The sequence below is a fragment of the Choloepus didactylus genome, chromosome 4, assembly GCF_015220235.1.
Source record: "Choloepus didactylus isolate mChoDid1 chromosome 4, mChoDid1.pri, whole genome shotgun sequence".
In the NCBI taxonomy this organism is placed as follows: Eukaryota; Metazoa; Chordata; class Mammalia; order Pilosa; family Megalonychidae; genus Choloepus; species Choloepus didactylus.
Genome location: NC_051310.1, coordinates 61,845,238 through 61,862,350, shown reverse-complemented (window position 1 = coordinate 61,862,350; position 17,113 = coordinate 61,845,238). Strand labels below are relative to the sequence as shown.

The 17,113-nt window shown below is 38.9% G+C and overlaps 1 protein-coding gene and 1 pseudogene across 9 annotated transcripts in view; both read right to left on the bottom strand.

The window, feature by feature from the left end:
• Nucleotides 1-17,113, bottom strand: part of TRIM9 (tripartite motif containing 9) — a 123,417-nt gene that overhangs the window by 56,089 nt on the left and 50,215 nt on the right. The gene's annotated exons all lie outside the window — the stretch shown is intronic.
• On the bottom strand, nt 14,954-15,511 carry LOC119531464 (annotated as a pseudogene).

Genomic DNA, 17,113 nt, shown 5'->3' with positions numbered 1-17,113 from the left:
TGTAAATACTCCCACCATAGTTGATTTCAGGCTGTCAATACGATATCATTGAACACAGAGTTGGGAAGAGATGTGCACCATCAGCTACTCTGAGCTGGGACAAGCCAACTATGACACAACACTAGGCATATCCCACATAGTGGCTATGATCTCCAGAATGAGAAGATATGTAAATAAAACTTCAGGCTACCTCCTACTACATATGATGAGCAAGAATAATAAACCTTGTTTTATTAACCACTGAAATTTTGAGGGGTTGTTTGCTACCACAGCAAACTGACACACAGATAGCAATTATAATTTATTTCCCGTCGTGATTTATTAATTTAACCAACACCTATGGAGTACCATCATGTACCAGACACAGTACCAGTGGGCACTAGGAAAACTGATAAAGAAAGTGGACACAATCCCTCCCTTAAGAAATAATCATTGCTCTGAAACTGCCACTGTTCTGAACTTAGTAAGTTGATTTAAAAGTTCCCTTTTTGGGCCCTCTTATGAAGCAGGAGCAGTCTGAGATACAGCAACAATCAACAACAGAAATGCAGACTGGTCCTGATTCTCCACAGCTTCTCTTCCTCTGGGGGGGCTGTGGAGGGTGTTGCTTTGCTAGCAAGACATAGCCAGTTCTGGCCAGAATTTGAACTCTAGAGACATTTTGTTCAGCTTCCAAACTTGTCTGTAAACCTTGGATGCCAAACTTTCAAACTGGAGATGCAAATCAACATGGTAGGCTTTTCCATCAAGTCACTTTTTTTTTTTTTTTTGCTGTATTTTTTTTTTTAATTAAATTCAGTTTTATTGAAATACATTCACACACCATACAATCATCCATGGTATACAATCCACTGCCACAGTATGATAACATAGTTATGCGTTCACCACCACAATCTATCTCTGAACATTTTCCTTACATCAGAAAGAACCAGAACAAGAATAAAAAATAAAAGTGAAAAAAGAACACCCAAATCATCCCCCCATCCCACCCCATTTGTCCTTTAGTTTTTATCCCCATTTTTCTACTCATCCATACACTAGATAAAGGGGGTGTGATCCACAAGGTCTTCACAATCACACCGTCACCCCTTGTAATCTACATTATTATACAATTGTCTTCAGGAGTCCAGACTGCTGGGTTGGAGTTTGGTAGTTTCAGGTATTTACTTCTAGCTATTCCAATACATTAAAACCTAAGAGGTGTTATCTATATAGTGCATAAGAATGTCCACCAGAGTGACCTCTCGACTCCATTTGAAATCTCTCAACCACTGAAACTATTTCGTCTCATTTTGCATCCCCCTTTTGGTCAAGAAGATACTCTCAGTCCCACGATGCCGGGTGCACATTCATCCCCGGGAGTCATATTCTGCATTGCCGGGGAGATTTACACCCCTGGGAGTTGGGTCCCACGTAGGGGGGAGGGCCTGAGTTCACCTGTCGAGATGGCTCAGTTAGAGAGAGAGAGGGCCACATCTGAGCAACAAAGAGGTACTCAGGGGGAGACTCTTAGGCACCATTACATGCAAGTTTAGACTCTCCTTTGTGGTAATGAGCTTCATAAGGGCAAGTCCCATGCTCAAGGGCTCAGCACATCAAACCGCCAGTCCCAATGTTTGTGACAACATCAACACCAGTCCAGGTGAGGATGTCCAACACATCTGCACTTTCCCCCAGATCCTCGGGGCTGGGGAGGGGGAGGCTGTAAATATATTTTTTATTATCTGCCCAAATTACATCGAGTCACTTTTTGTCTGCAGGCACAGAAAAACAAAACAAACAAACAAAAAAACCAAATAAAACAAAACAAAAACTGCCGCCTCACCCAATGTTCGTATTTTCTTAGGAGAAGATTGATTTGCCAAGCCTCTGTGGCTTTCATTTAAGAGTTCTGGTGAGAGAACTGATGCAGCAATTTTTGTGATTGAAGATATGAAACTTTAATAAAGCAGCAGGGACACAGGCTGGGAGGTCAACAGCACTCTGCCCAAGGCTCTGTCACACTGTCAGAGAGGTCTTACTTTCTATCAAGATTCTAAACCCTGATGTGTGCGCTGTTCAGCAGTTACCAAGTACTTACAACCAAGAATCAAACATATGCCTTTCTGGGCTAAGCCATTGTGTAAATATTGGATTTTTCATCCTGGAGATGGACTGAGGATAGATCTCCTTTGTACCTATGCTGTCAACTCTCTTTGGAGAGTTCTAGTCCCCTGAACAGCAGGCTCTGTGTCCTTTCCAGAAAGTCGCTTTCTCTAATGACGCCCTGGCAGCTTTCACATCCATATGGTCCACCATGTTCTTCCAGGATGTATAGAACCCCGCTTGGTCTCCCAGTACCAGGGACCAGTTTTAAGATATATAAGACAGATTTGAGATGTGTGCATTTTCAGTTCTTAAAATGCTCTAAATAGAAATCTCAGTTCTAACAAATAACAGGCTTCTCACTTAAACAATTAAATCATATTATTAGATATGTGATTATTATATATGTGATAAAGTAACTGTTTTTTTGAATAGAAGTGATCTTACTGTGCTCTTTTAGAGACTTAAGAGATAAGTATTAAAATAGGACAGACTTCTTATTCATCCCCTCAAGTTTCCTGGGAGGAGATTACATAGATAGTGGGGTAAGACGTTTTGTTTTCAGAACCATCTTTTTTTCTTATTTCATAAAATAAAATGCTCATTTCATAAAAATCTAAAAATTAAAAGACTTAAAAGAAGAAGAAGAAAAAATCTCAACTCACTCACCAGGGACACCACATTTAATAGCCTCCCTTGTTGTATATCCTTTGAATACTTACATACATTTCTATACAGATAGATATATCTCTATATAATGTATATTGACAAAATTGGGATCATGTCATATATCCATTGCTGTCTTAAAATTTGCCCTTTTCACTTAGTATGCTACAAATATTTTTCCACCTGAGTAAACATATTACTATCCTATTTTTAATACTTTTTAAATCCCATTTATAAACACTTTGATAATACTTATTAGGTTTGAAGTACTGCTTACAATGCTGTTCATATATTAACTCATCTTTTTTCTCAAAACAACCCAACAAGGTAGGTACTATTACTATACACATTTTTTATAGGTGATAAAATTAAGGCACAGGGAGGTTCAGCTGTCCCAAATCACAAAGCTTTTAAGAAGCAGAGCAGATTATTCAATCCCAGGCAGTCTAGGGCCAAATCAATGCATATTAAACACTAAGCTACAATGTTAGGTGTAACAATTTATTTAACTAATCTCCCATTTCAGGATTTAGTTTGTTTTTGTCTTGTTGAAAAGAGCTATAATAAATTCATGTAGCTAAATATCTGAACACATTCTTGATTATTCCTGTGCTGGTTTGGATATATTATGTTCCCCCAAAAGCCATATTCTTTAATGCAATCTTGTGGGGGCAGATTTATTAATCTTTCTGATTAGGGTGTGGCCTCTTGATTGAATGCTTCCATAGAGATTTGACCTCACCCATTCAGGGTAGGTTCTTGATTAGTTTACTGGAGTCCTTTAAAGAGAGCTCACAGAGAGCAGGAGTACAAAAAATGCCCCAAGAGATGTTTGCTGATGCTTAGAGATACTTGGAGATGCAAACAGAAGGACTTTTGGAGATGCTAAGCTAAGAGATGCTAGCCCAGAGTTTGCTACGGAGAAGCTAAGAGAGGACCCCGATGCTTAGATGCACAGGAACTGAAGAAGCTAAGAGTGACTCAGAGACATTTTGGAGAAAGCCATTTTGAAATGCAACCTGGGAACAAAGGACCAGCAGACGCCAGCCATGTGCCTTATTAGCTGACAGAGGTGTTCCAGATACCATTGGCCTTTCTTCAGTAAAGGTATCCTCTTGTTGATGCCTCAGTTGGGATCCTTTTATGGCCATAGAACTATACATTTGTAACCAAATAAACCCCCTGTGCTGGTTTGAATGCATTGTGTCCCCCAGAAAAAGCCATATTCTTTGATGCAATCTTGTGGGGCAGACATATTAGTGAGGATTAAGTTGGAATGTTTGGATTAGGTTGTTTGCATGAAAATGCACCCCACCCAACTGGTCTTGATCAGTGGAGCCAGATAATGAGCTGACCGGCAGAGGGAACTCAGTGCAGCTGAGAGTGACATTCTGAAGAGGAGCTACCACCAAGAGGGACACTTTGAAGAAAGGCTGCACATGAGAGACAGTTTGAAGACAGCCGTTGAAAGCAGACTCTTACTCCGGAGAAGCTGAGAGAGGACAAATATCCTAAGTGCAACTAAGAGTGACATTTTTGAGGAACTGCAGCCTAGAGAGGAACATCCTGGGAGAAAGCCATTTTGAAACCAGAACTTTGGAGCAGATGCCAGCCATGTGCCTTCCCAGCTAACAGAGGTTTTTGGACACTATTGGCCATCCTCCAGTGAAGGTGATGTGTTACCTTGGAAACTTTATGGCCTTAAGACTGTAACTGTGTAACCAAATAAACCCCTTTTATAAAAGCCAGTCCATCTCTGGTGTTTTGCATTCTGGAAGCATTAGCAAACTAGAGCACCCCCTTTATAAAAACCAATCCATTTCTGGTATTTTGCATTATGGCAATATCAGCAAACCAGAACAATTCCATTTTCCAGAAGTGACATTCTTTGATCAACAAACTTTCATATTTAGGATTTTTAAAAAATCACAAGAGCAATCTGTCACCTGGAATGGTCATGCCGATTTGCCCTCCTACTGCACTTTAAAAGACTGATTCTTTCCCATACATCTAACTCCAAATATTATCATTTATGTTTTTTATAATATTTTAGGCAAAGAGTGGAATATCGTTTTAAAAATTTACCTTTTTTAATTAACAGTGGAGGAAAAAGCTTTTTCAAAATCTTCTTATTCTTCTCCTACTTAAGGTGTAAGTTCATACTGTTATTATTTGTTAAGTATAAAGAAGAGGATGCAGCACAGGGAGTCCTACCTAAGTATTTGTGAAACAAATCAGGTTTTTCCCATTGTTGATGACTAGGACAAGGCTGGCCTAACCACACTTGTTTGCTTACCAAGAAAGACTTAGGGGCTGCAAACTGGACAATCACCTGGAATTTATGTGGCCTGTTGGAGACAGGTGATAAGTCACAGAGTTCTAGTTTTAGTAGATTATGGTCAGAGTGTCTGGTCAGCAAAATCTCCTCTCTGTAGAACTTGTAATGATTATTTTTGCAGCAGATGTATGTACATAATGGAACAGAATGATGGATTGCCAGCAAACCACCACCATTTGCTACAGACTTCAGAGAAGCACGACCTGCCAACACCTTGATTTTGGACTTCTAGTCTCCAAAACTGTGAGACAATAAATTCTTGTTTAAGTCAACCAGTCCATGGTGTTTGTTATAGCAGCCCTGGAAAACTAAGACAGTTTTTATGCATAATATATTCATAAACTTAATTGAACTTCTTGAGTTACTTGGATGCTCTAAATTTTTATTATTGTCTACTTGATCTATCGAACTCTAAAATAAATGGTTGATTACATTTCCCATTGTGCATTTATCATGTTCTCCTGATTCCTTGAAATTTTTGCCTTATTGGAAGTTGTTTCTTTGTTTTTTCTTATATCTTCTTAGTGCATCATTTGTTATACATTTTGACATGAAATACTATCTTTCTTTGTTTCGATCATCTTTTGGTCTTGAACTCCATTTCATCTGATACTATTACACATCTGCTCCTTTTCCCTTACTTTCACTCCCATTTCTTCCCCTCCTTACCTCTACCTGGTATAACTTTGCTCATCCCCTTATTTTCAAGCTAGTTTTCTTTTCAACTCAATATGACAGTTTGTTTCCTTATCATAGGGAAATTCAGGCTATACACACTTATTGTGTTAATTGATAGTTAGCCCTATTCCATCCTTCTTGTTTATATTTCTCTTTCTTATAATCTTTTTTTTTTTTTTTTTACTTTTGTGGCTTCATCACATCTCTTTTTTTTTTTTTTTTTTTTTTTTTTTTTTTTTTTTTGAGGGCACATACCGAATTTTTTTATTACTGAGAAAAAGCAAAAGAAAGTTTGGATTCTTTTCTTCAACATTAAAATATGCCTAGGAGACTGTTGGACTACATTTCCCAGCCTCTCTTGCTGTTAGATGCAGTTTTTTGTTTTTTTTTTTTTTTTTTTTTTTTTTTTTTTTAAATTGTACTTTCGATTGTTTACAGTACCATTACATAGTTGTACATTCATCACCTAAATCAATCCCTGACACCTTCATTAGCACACACACAAAAATAACAAGAATAATAATTAGAGTGAAAAAGAGCAATTGAAGTAAAAAAGAACACTGGGTACCTTTGTCTGTTTGTTTCCTTCCCCTACTTTTCTACACATCCCTCCATAAACTAGACAAAGTGGTGTTTGGTCCTTATGGCTTTCCCAATCCCATTGTCACCCCTCATAAGCTACATTTTTATACAACTGTCTTCGAGATTCATGGGTTCTGGGTTGTAGTTTGATAGTTTCAGGTATCCACCACCAGCTACCCCAATTCTTTAGAACCTAAAAAGGGTTGTCTAAAGTGTGCATAAGAGTGCCCACCAGAGTGACCTCTCGGCTCCTTTTGGAATCTCTCTGCCACTGAAGCTTATTTCATTTCCTTTCACATCCCCCTTTTGGTCAAGAAGATGTTCTCCGTCCCACGGTGCCAGGTCTACATTCCTCCCTGGGAGTCATATTCCACATTGCCAGGGAGATTCACTCCCCTGGGTGTCTGATCCCACGTAGGGGGGAGGGCAGCATCACATCTCTTTTAACTTCTTATACCCACTTGCCAATTAATTTGGATGTTTTGCAATGCTTCTCCATTTTGTAAGCTGCTACCTTCCCATTTTTAATCACATGTAAACCTACATTTGTCCATTACTAAGTCAAAATTAAATAATAATTTTGCCCCTCCTACCCCATGACATTCTCCCAAATGCTTTACTTACTGTTCAGTCTCTCTTGGAAATTAAGAAACACCATTCTAAACAATCCCTGGAGCAAACAGGACAATAAAACTGAACAAATTATTTAGAAATTAATGAGGAGAACCACATTGTCAAAATACATTACTTTTTAATAAGATTTTGTAGGCTAACTAGGAAACCCAGACACTTTTTATAATATTATTCTAACTACAAATACCATTCTTAGGTGGAACTTGGAAAATCAGGAGCATTTGTTCCCTTCTCCCTATCCCGCACCTCCTAGACAAGAATAGAATCCTCCCTAGCTCTCATACACTTTCAAAGCTAAATTACAATGATGACCTGATGAGAAAAGGGATACTGGTGGCCCCTAGAAGCTGGAAAAGGCAAGGAAACAGATTGTCCCTAGAGCCTCAAAACATGTAGTCCTGCATGTTGGAATTCTGACTTAAAGAACTATAACATAATAAACTTGCATTGTTTTGAGCCATTACATTTTTTGGCAGTTTTTTTTTTTTTAATCACAGCAATGGAAACCTAATACTCTTGGAGAAGCAGTGGCCAGATTGCTTCACCACATATTTTATAAATCTGTATAGATTACATGTCTCCTGCTCTCTGTATGAAGATGGAGGAGCTTTAGATGGAAAACAAGATGGTTAATAAAGGGTTAAAAAGAATTTGGTCCACTGCAACTTGCAGATTCATTTCAGTATTAAGATAAGGAACAAGAACCAGCTATTCAGCTCTTTTCATCCATGTGTGAAGTATCTGAGACACCCAACCTACTGATAAATTAAAAATTCTTGAGCTGCTTCAACAGTTCTGTAGCTGATCACCAAGAGTGGAGTTTCCCCATCAGGCTCGAGTCAGCTACCGAATTTCAATGATATTAGAAACAGGGAGAAGTAGATTTTAGGTCTCTTTGGAGCAAGGTGTTACTGTTCAGTCCAGAATCCTAAACTGATGCATGATTTGGATACCAAATTGTTCTTTTCTAACTTAAATCTGTTCTGGTCATCAGCTCATGGCTGCCCTAAAATTTCTGCTTAGCTGAACTTTAAATTAATCTTAGAAAAGCTACATTTTTAGGAATTTTTAAGAATTAAAAAATTTAGGTTTTTTAGGAATGGCCGGGAAACATTAATCACAATATCTGAATTTTAATTCTGACCTCAGGAGCCCACTACATACAAAGGCAAGCACTGATGCAGAGATTATCACAACTGCTTTAAAAACAAAGGGCAGACAAGGAGATTCTACTACATTCCCACTAGACTGACAATAGTGAGGGTTAGTAAGGATACGGAGAAACTGGAGCCTCACACATTGCAAGTGGAAGTTAAAACAGTAAAGCCACATGAAAAAACTTGTGCTTTCTAATAAAGTTACCTTACAGTGCAGCATATGTCCACAAAAGACTTGTATACAATGTCCATAGCAGCTTTATTTATAATAGCCCAAAGCTGGAAGCAACTCAAATGTGTATCAACAGTAAAATGAGTAAATACATTGTGGTATATTCCTACGATGGAACACTGCTCAGCAATTTAAAAAAGTGCAGGCTACTGATATATGCAAAATATAGATTAATTAAAAAACAATATGTTGAGCAAAAGAAGCTAGATGCAAAAAAGTACAGATTGCATTTATATGAACTTCAAAAACAGGCAGAATTAATATATGATGATAGAAGTCAGAAAATGATTACCTGTGGAGGTGAGGGCATTGACTGGAAAGTGGCATGAGGAAACTCTCTGAGGTTATGAAAATGTTTTTATCTTGATCTAGGGGCGGTTACATGAACACACACATAAATATATACATTTAATACATACGTAAAAGTTTTTGAGCTGTAAATTTAACTCATTAAATTTTACCAAATGTGAATTATGTTTTTAAAAACCAGACTTCTTTTCCAAGAATAAATACCCTCTATCCAATACCTGCTTATTAAGACCCCATCCTGTGTAGAAAAAAAGAAAGTATTTCTTCAGATGGTCTTATTTTCTTCAGTTGGGACTCTGAATTTAAATATATATCCACAAAACTTCCAATTGACCTTTCAAGCAACTTATAATTGACGATAGAAATGTTTCATTCAATTTACTTTAACATTTGATGTTGAGAGCCCTCCACTCAGGGGCTGTTGCTGCCTTCTAGAAGACTCTACCATCGCATACTGTCCTCCCGGATACGTTATCAGCTGTTCTTCTGTGGCTTATATCCAGCAGCACTTGAAATCCAGTCACATGCAATTGCTAATTGTGGTTTCCCCTCCTACAATGACATAATTTTAATTTGAAAGGGGTGTCTGGTTGAAAAGTGGCAATTCCTCAGAGGGAGTGGAAATGATTGGATCCGTGGAGTAAGGAATGGGATGGTACACGGAGTAAGGAATGGGATGGTACACACCAGCATTCCCATAATCTCTCTACACTCAGACGTGTCCTATCCTTTCCGAAGGTGCAAATCCCATAAGGCTCATAATATACATGTGCCCTTTCTGGTGAACTTGTGGTGCCATAAGTTTGTAGGAAGAAGAAACTTGTGTGGAGGTAGTGCTTGGTTCCTTTACTTTGACTATGAGTTTGAGAGGCATGCTATCCTTTTATATTGATGACAAATCCATATATTCCTTTTCTGGCAGTCCTAAAATTCAATTATAAAGCCTAAATATAAGGAAATTCAATTATCCTCAACATAACTCTCCCTCTCACTATCATTGCTTCAGTTATTATGAGAACAAACTAAAACACAATCTTATTCAAATAAATAGACTTATTTATTGGCAAAAGAGGAACCCTTTGGAATATCTTAAATATCTTCTGAAACATATTTAGGTTTTCTGCCCCGCCCCCCCCCCACAGTATTGCAAGGTTTGTTTAGTACTTATAGATCAATTTCCATCCAAAATAAAAGTAATAGGGATTATCAATATTGTTCAGAAAAATAATTTAAGTTGTGTCTGATTTCTTTTCACCCTTTCCCTCAGCATCTTTGTTAATCCTTACCAAGAGAGCGAATCAAAGCTCCAGAGGAGTGAAAATAGGAATGGTTTCCATGACAACAGATTTTCGCTCTGCTAGTTAGAATCTAAGATTTGACTCCCACAGACATAAATCTCGCTATGGGAATTGCTTGATTTTGTAAACGACTAAATAACTTTGCAATCATTTCCAAAGAAAAGCCTGCTCTTAAGCTTGCATGAGCAAGGACAGTTTATGCGAGATGACTGCTGAACCCGCCAGTAACATCACACACACACAACACTGTGCAGGCAAATGCCTGTCTCGAGCTGCAGCTCACTCCACTCCTCGGCCGCTCAGTATGAGCTGTGCAGCCTGGCCTGCTCATGAATTTCAATGACGCTTCTACCCGAGGTAGAGGGAATAGATGTTCGAGCACGTCATAGCAAATAACAATTGTTCACCCTAACTGTCTTTCTTCTTACTTTCAGAAACCATTAGTTTCTTGAAAAGATGAGAGCAGCTGTGGAGGCATTCAGCGTGGTATGAATTTAATTCCTTCTTACCGTCTCTTTTGCTATTAAGATTAGGTGCTGATATCGCTCAAGAGTACTCTTTTTACCATCATTTCCCCTTTTTCCTACGCTGTTTTATTACTTTAAAATAGAGAAACATTTTCAGGTTTTTAAAATAATTTGAAAACCTAGCATGATGTTAAATGTTTCAAATAATGTTTTATAAACACATTGTCCTAATAACATTTTTATTCAAATCATAATGGTGACTTGTAAGAAAAAATTACCATCACTCTAATGGTATACAATTAACAAACTGAATTCCTGAATCTGATACCCAATGGCTTTCTTCTGGACAGTTGGACTCACTCCCAGAGCAAGAAGTTCTGCTGGAGTGAGGTGTGTCCTCAGCACAGATCTGAGGAGAGAATGAGTTCACTGCCTTGAATAAGGATGCAAAAATACAAGACTGTGATGAGGACTGTCTTTGCAAAGTGCAAACTTGATAGATAAATTATTCCTTACCCCAGCAGGATGATGCATTATGTTAAGTGAACTGGTTTTAAAAGCCATTGCAAGTATGTGACAGAAATCCCTCAGTATGCAGCTTGTCATTGTTCCCACTCAGCAGAATACAAATTATGGCCAAGTCTTGCTAATCTGGTAAAGTCTCCATCTGCCTGTTCTTCCTTTGTCCCCTTGGCCTGTGCAGTTCCCTGATGTCCAACCTACTCCCTCCTCTTCTCAAAACTAGGAAGGATCTTATACCAGTCATTTAAGATGGAATGCCAAATACATGATTGTACTTTCATTGGAATTCATTCACATTAAATTTTTTTAAACTTTTTTATTTTGAACTACTTTCAAACTTACAAAAATAATACAAACCCAATAAAGAGAACTCCAACATACTCTTCCTCCCCCAGTTAGCGAGATCCACCAATTTTAACATTTTGCCACATTTGCGGTATCATACTCTCTATACATCTAAGTGTATCTATGTATCTATCTATGTATCTATAATCTATCTATCCATTCATTTTCTGAACACTTGAGTGTAAGTTGTACACATCATGCTCCTTGAACACTTAATACTGCCATTTTTATATTTTACTGTGTTATTGCTTGTTCCGGTTTGCTAATCCTGCTGTTACACAAAGTACCAGAAATGGATTGGCTTTTATAAAGGGGGTTTTATTTGGTTACAAAGTTACAGTCCTAAGGCCACAAAAGTATCCAAACTAAGGCATCAACACTAGGGTACCTTCACTGAAGAATGGCCAATGGCAACTGGAACACCTCTGTTGGCTGGGAAGGCACGTGACTGGTGTCTTCTTCCTTTGCCCCCAGGTTGTGTTTCAAAATGGCATTCTCCAAAATGTTGCTCTTGGGGCATTTTGTCTTCTCAGCTTCTCCGGAGCAAACTCTGGGCTAGCATCTCCAAAGCGTCAGCAAAAGTCTGCTTTCAATAGCTATCTCCAAAATAGCTCTCTCAGATGCAGCACTGAACTCCTTCTGTCTGAGCTCTCATAGGGCTCCAGTGATTTAATTAAGACCCACACTGAATGGGTGGGGTAACACTTCTATGGAAATAATCTAATCAAAGGTATTACCTACAGCTGGGTGAGTCACAACTCCATGGAAACACTCCATCAAAATTTTTCACCCAACAAGATTGAGTTAAAAGATCATGGCTGTTCTTGGGGAACATACTATATCCAAACCGGCACATTGCTGGAATTTAGACTCCTGGTGCATCTGTTCCTTAAGCTTGTATCTAGCTAGTGTTATGACAGAACTTTTCTTGATTGCAAGGAGCTAACAACAACAATAAAGGACAAAAAGAAAACATCTTTACCAGTCTTTGCAGATTGTCCTGAGCAAGTGCTCTCCTTCAGGGCTTATCCATATAATGAGTTTAGAGAATAGCTCCAGGCCAAAGTGTAGGGGCCTCTGAGATCCCTTCCGTGCATTTGTCGTGTCTTGGGCATGCGAGTTTGGCCCTAGGAATTCCCTTTTACACAATTCCAAATATTCCCCTCTTCCCAGGAGACAGTTTCTACATGGTCCTGGGCAATGCAGCGAGTGTCCTACAGCCAGACATCCATTGCCCCAAGCAGCATGACTTGACTGATCTCCCACAGTACTCTGTAGGAGAACTCTGTGAATTGCCTTTCATACACAGGGCAAGTATTGGATGGCGAGTCCCTCAGGCCACCAGCAGAGAGACTGCACCAGACCTACCTGCTCCCAGTATGTGCAGGCCACCTCAACGGAAAGAGGACAAGGGGACGAGAGAAGGACCAGTCAGGGCACCATGAGACCCTACCACTTTTTTTAACATACATTTTTAAAGTTTATTTCTACTTTAGCTCACAGACCCAATTCTTAGAGGGCAGAGCTGATTTCTTTCTAGTACGTGGTCTATGGACCCTTTATCTTTCCATCACCTTCCAATAAAATCAGCACCTTCCATCATGATGCACATTTTAAGTTAAAATTGCCAATACAACCTTCAAAATGTAAGTTTATTGAACAATGCTGAGAAGAGCAATAAATAGACAAAAAGATGCAGCCACCTAAATAAAAAAAACTCATTTAGTTACAAAGTTTAGTAACTGTTAAGTTTTCACAAGCAGAGGTTAATGCACCAGAAAATGTTGGTAGTAGTGTTTAGATGTCCTGAAGTGCTGAAAGCAATGAACAGACACACAAACACATTAAAGTTTAGCTATAGGTCAATTAACAAACCTATGGGATCTCTGCAAAATCACACATTCCAATTCTGATTCTTCCTTTAAGCCACAAGCAAGTTGTCAACTCCTTGTAATGGTTCACAGCAATCATTAACTGTGTTGAAAGACAGTGGAAAGTTTAAATACCCCTTCATTTGCCCATCAGGGAAATGTGCAACATGCTTCAAAGCATAAGAACAGAATTTTAAAAGACCATATTCTACTCATAAAAATGTGAATGGAGAAAAACAGGTAGTGTTTGTGCAACACAGTGCAGTACTTTGTACAGAATATTTTTAAGGCCATGGCAGTCTATAAATTGAAACTAGTATTCACTAAAAAAACTCACTGTCCACTACACTTTGAGTGCTCAACATGCTTGGAAATGCACTGTCTACTTATAAGTGCAGCTTAACAAAAGAAACAAAATCACACACAGTTTAAGGCAATACCTAAGCAGGTGTACCATAGAGTTTTTATCTACTACGGTGGTCCATCTGAATAACAATTTACAAGTGAACCAGTATTAATATGTTCCTTTATGTATGTGGAGAGCACTAAACTACAAAACATGTTCATTTTAAGTTTTTATATATCTCTGTATCATCGAAGCAAAGAATAAACAGCACCAGTTCCTCAGTTCTCTGTGACTGATTATTAAAAAACATGTAGATGTTGTGCATGATTACATTAAATAAAGCAGGCAGGTCTAAAGTTGTCACAATAATCAAGATGTCTAATGGCACCAAACAAAATAGTGTCAAACCTTATATCAATAAGAGAGGAAAATATTAATTTTTATCTGTTTATAAGTATCTCGTGCTGAAAGGCAACTTTGTGACTGGATATAAACTAGAGTGTCATGCAGCAGCACTGATTTAATGACCAGAGATAGAACAGGTGTTTGAACAAACAGGTGTTTGAACAAAGTCTGACATTCTTAATAGGTTTTATTACATTGGGTGGAAGGTTCCAAATTCATGAAAGCTTTTGAGAAAATCTTCAATTCCCAACCCCTTAGAAAAGTGTGTTGAACTAGGAAAAGAAATAAAAGAAGTAATGACCTGGACAGATACAAAACAGCACGCCTTAGTTCCTCCCATATCCCCAGCTGCAATATGGTGATGAAGAAATCTCAGAGAGTGCTTTTAACAATCAGGTATGATCTCACCAGTGTAAAGAACCAATAAGAACATTGATCTGGTGTTTGTGCTCCCACTTTGCAGACCATTTTTCTAAATTCCTAACATGAAAATATACATTTCACTTGCATTTGTGAGATAAGATAAACACTATGCTTATATCCCACTTTGAGTCAGGCTTAAAGATTTTCTAAGTAATGTGAGTGGCACTAGAAACTTAGTGCTGTCTGAAGTCACTATCAGTATTAAGCTACTGGACTCTGTAACTAAATATCATAGATAGACTTCTACTGAAAATCAATATAAAAATCTGGCCCAGTAAGACCAGAACATAAATATGCAATTTTTAAAAAATTTAAGATGGTCAAAATGTGGTTTTTAAAAAAGCTCTACATACTGTTTAAGACAAGTATATGCAAGAAGCCTTTTTGTGTGTGTGCTGACTTTATCATCACAACTCTAGTTGGTGCTTTATGAAGAATTAGGGATTCACATCTTCAGCAGTGCAGATGAAAAATAAATTCTGAAAACGGCAATTTCTTGGGTTTAGGAAGGACCGTATTCTGGGAAGTACTTCAGAGGAATGGACAATAATTTTAGGATTATAGCCAGGAAGGACTGGAAGACTTCAGGGTATGCTTCAGCTTCTTTTAGATTTTGAATGTCACTGATGTGTGGCATCTATATTATCCTTATCCTTTTCTTTGCAAGAAATCAAATAGCAGAACACTTCTCTGTCCTGAACAACAGAGAGATTCATTTTTTTCAATTAGCTGCTTCTCCTACAAGGCATTAGGAAGATCGCTCTTGTTTCCAAGTACTAGTGCTGGAATTTCTTGTAACTGTGGTTTATCTAGGAGAGTATGTAGCTCATTTTGAGAGTCTTCTCTCTTTTCAAGATCTACAGCATCTATCGTGTAAACGATAGCACTGATTCCTCTGCAGTACCGTTCCCACAGGCTCTGGAATCGAGGTTGCCCTCTATGTCCCAGGTCTTTATTGTGACATTACCTTTAGTTTCTTTCCTCATGTTGAAGCCCACTGTGGGTATCATATCTACACTGAATTGACATGATGGGATGACACTGATGAAGGTGGACTTGCCCAAGTACTGCAGCCCCACAAGCCCCAGCTCCATCTCCTTCTTCCAGAAGAGCAAGCAGAACCAGTCTAACAGACGGGAGATGAGTGTCAGCATAACGAGGGGCAGGAGTAAGGATGGGCTACTGGTCACCCCAGCGGCAGCCAGTGGCTTGCACAGGTGCAGGCCTCGTCTGGACTCCCCAGAGGCTCCTCAGTCCTGGTGGCACCTGATGTAGGCTCCCTACTGCTTTTAAGTAGCCTGTGTCTCGATCTGGCACTCACCATGTTACTGCAGTCATTTAACTGTTTTCTGGAGCTTTGGGAAGGATGTTCATGAAGGATGTTTCTGCCAGTTCTTGCTGGTTGTTCAAAGTTTCTGTGGGGGGATGGAACCCTGAAGCATCTCACTTCGCCAACTTGATCCCACATTAAATTTGCATCTAAACCAAAGACTTCCCTTTCAAATCTTTTATTCCTAGTTGCCAAATGAGACACTGCCTGTAGTGAAAGGAATTTTTTGGTAATGCTGGGAAGAGCAGGAAGAATTTTGGTGACGAAAGAGGACCTTGAAATTACATGGGTTTTACCCTGCTGGCTATACAGGTGAACCTGATTTTATCTTTCTAGGATTAATTTCTCTCCTCCCATCCTCCCATGGGCATCCTGCTCCTTGGGGTACGAGCATCCCTCTGAGGCTGTGGGAGGCTTAGTTCTACTGGCAGTTAGGGGTGGAGGAACTGGTGTCCCTTCATTAGGACCCTGAGCCCAACCTGCTCTGGGACAGACCTGCCCACCAATAGTTCCTTTTCTTCCAGATCTGTCTTCAAACTTCTCTGTGTGAGCACAAGGCTGGCCTCCACCTCTGACTCCCCTAACCTTAGTTTCCCTCTGTTTCAAGAATTCCCTGCATATGTTTTAATTTCCTGGTGTAAAACATTATCTAAGCTGGCAGTTAATAATGTTAAAGGTATAACTTGCTTACATAAACTCCTAAATGAATGCATATTACATCCCCTATAGTGTTTCTACCTCTGAATTTCAATTTTTTTCAATTAATGGCAATTCATGAATAGCTTATATTTAGAATACCACATTGTGCCCAGTTCTAGTTATATATTTTAAATGACGGAATTCAGATATGCTAATGGCTAATGTATGAGAGTTAACTAGGGAGAGAGGAGAGGTATTGGGAAGGAAGAAACCAGAGTCTGTAGAATGTATGTTCTGTGCAGAGTACAACTAAGAGACCAAGCTGTGGGGAGAGGCATCCAAAGGAGGACAACAGGGCAAAGAAGGAACAACTGAAAGAAGAGAATGGTAAAGCAATGCACCTAGACCAGATGGAGAGCAAGTTAGAATAAAGTGTTAGACCATTTGGGGTAGTACTGAAATGCCCTGTTGACCCATTAGCACATTTGAGCCAATTCCAGGAAATTTGGCCTTTGGTCCTATCTATAGCCAGAGTCAGGCAGTGTGGCCCTGATTGGGGCTAACACTGAGGGAAGAGGAGAGCACCCTGGGACCACTCTCCCAGCTATAAGTATGGCTTCTTCACATAAAACAGAAGTTTTATGTGAAATTTGAAGAGAAAGCCATATATTAGGATTTATGATTTAGAGATCCTTTACCCCTTTCTATAAGACATGTATACAGTTAGTAGAACTTGGCAGCTCACTAGTTATATGAATGCTTTTCGGTGCTTTGGTTATAGAGGAAA